Here is a 2,721-nt window from a genome sequence, read left to right as displayed (position 1 = left end):
TGTTAACTAAGTTATAGTAGAATATTCAATTTCAACAAGGTTTTGGTTTTATATTGCAGACATCTTAAGAAATATTGGATTTTTTTTAGTGGTAATTGATTCAGCCCTCCCCTCTTAGTTACTCATCTTATATTTCCAACAAGATCAAGTAGTTATCAAGAGACAAGTAAACAATAATATAAAAGCCAAGTAACATGATGAAAGTTTATGCTTGATTCGGCATTAGAGCATTCATGTGTCGAGTATTTCAGTTTTGATATGAGATTTTGTAATGGTGATGTGTAAACCATAGATCAAGATCTATAACCTTCATAGAATATGTATTTAGAGAGGATTCTACCACTAAAATCATGAGAGAGAGAGAGAGAGAGAGAGAGAGAGAGAGAGAGATATTGCAAGCCTATAAAGAAGAAAGAAAAGATAAGGACAAGTATCCTTATGTGCATGTAAAAGAGAAAAGGCTGAGAGTAGAGTAGATAGAGAGAAATCAAGGAAGTAAAAGATAGAATATGTTTATCAAAGTAGAAGAATTTGAATAGTGACACAAAAAGGAAGAGACCCAATATCATCTTGTATAACATAATGAGGGTTAGGCATTGAATCAATTATTATTAATTAAGACATGATGAATCTCTTAAAAGTGCAGTCCTAATAGGCATATGTAAACCTCCTAATAGAGTCCTTACTTCATTATGAGTGTAAAATAATTTAACAAGTTGATGCCTAATAGTCTCTTAAGATTTTAACATGGTGGACCCCTCATAGGGTAAATCATATTTTATAATCAAACATTGTAACCTTAACAAGTTTACTTTATTTTTGCCAAGTAAAGGTTTGTGGGTTTCATCTTTGCACTAGTTTATCCTTCATCTTGAAACATTTTAGGGTAAATAAATCATTATGTTACTTGTTCAAGTTTTTATGGATGTGATGTATTTCATTTATGTTTTAGGATTCCAATTTTAATGGTAGATCTGTGAGATGAATTAGGTATAAATAAATGCATTTAGTTTTGTACACAAAATTTTAAGATCTTGATTCATTGCCCCCTCATTGTATCTTGTTTTTCATATAATTATTCAAACAATTGGTATTAGAGTCCAATTCTCTTATCAAAAAGACTAACAAATTTATAACATAAGATAATGGAGATGGAAGTGACAAGATGGGAAAGATAATTGAGGATTTGATGATTAAAAACTAGATCGTGTTGGAACAATTAAAAGTAGGAAAAGAGGAGTTGAGGAAAACCATAAAGAGAAGAAGGGAGATATTTATTTAGCTAAATGATACTCAATACATAGAATTTGACACTAAAGGACTACTAGACAACAAAAAGGCTAGTAAAAATAATGGAGCAATGACATAATTTCTAGAGAAGAGTACTTCTCTAATCAAAGAAATAAAAAAAATGAAGAGAAAATAATAAATTCAATCAATTATCCTCTATGGAGAAGTTGAATGAGAAAAGAATGAAATGGATGAAAAGCTCATGGTTGAAGAAGATAAAAGGAATATGACTAGTATACTTGAAGAAAGATCATTTGAAACTTATAAAAGCTTACAAACAACCAGCTAGACATGATAAATCAATTAGTAATTGCAAATTGGGAATCAAATAGAAAAGATGTGGATATTGAAAACTTGAAGCTATAGAATGAGTAATTCAAAAGTGAGTTAAGGAATGAAAAGGAATTGATGGAGAGAATGAACAAACCAAAGGAATAAATCAAGAACTTTGAAGACATGATGAAGTCACCAATAACAAAATATACCTCTGGACTTGGATACAACAAGAAATCTTCCTCTACTAAAGAAGGAGAATCTTTTAGGAATGGAGAAAAAAGCAATGAAAAATCAAAAGAAAAATTCATATCATTACTATGGGAAAATTGGTCATGCAACCAACATTTGTAGGCAGAAATGGTAAGAATGTTTGAAATGCTAAACCAAGTGGTAATTTTTCTAATTACAAGAAAGCAAGTCATCAAGCACATAAATGTAGAACAAATAAATATGACTCAACATCTAAATTCCAAGGTCACTACTACAACTTTCAAAAGTATGGACATAGAGCTCATGAATGCAAACATAAGAAAAAGTCAAATAGGTCACATGAAAAAAAACTCATACAACAAGGAAAGGTAATTCCTAGAATTAGGATTATAATACATGGTACAACCATCACTATTGTGGAGAATATAAACACATTCCAAAGTATTGCATCAAAACACATTTTAGAGGAAATCACAAGAAATGGTTAAATGGAGACATAATATGTTTTAGTTGTCTGAGAGTCGGACACATCAGTAGAGACTACAAAATCATAATATCAATACTAAAACCAAGTAATGGAAATGATAAAATTGAAGGAAAGAAGATATAGATAGAGATAGTAAGAGATGCAAGTAGTGAAAAAGAAAAAACTATGATCACCCAATCTGATAAATGAGGTAATCATAGCACATCTCACTAAAGAAAAGGAGGTGTGTAGGAATTATATACTCAATGTTATATTTCACATCTTTTTATAGCATAGAAGTGATGCAAAGTCATATCTTCAAAAATGAAGATGTATTAAGAATTATTAGAAATTGAAAGTTATAAAGCATCGAGCACTACTAGTATAGTCTATATTAACTGAGCCTTGAAGTATACACTACATTATTGAGGAAGATAACATACTGACCAAGTGAATTGGTTTTGACTGAGTGAATAACT

The sequence above is a fragment of the Cupressus sempervirens genome, chromosome 4, assembly GCF_028749045.1.
Source record: "Cupressus sempervirens isolate cs-2001-9-10 chromosome 4, ASM2874904v1, whole genome shotgun sequence".
Taxonomy (NCBI): Eukaryota; Viridiplantae; Streptophyta; class Pinopsida; order Cupressales; family Cupressaceae; genus Cupressus; species Cupressus sempervirens.
The sequence above is the reverse complement of the archived record's forward strand: the minus strand, read 5'-3'. Positions refer to the sequence as shown.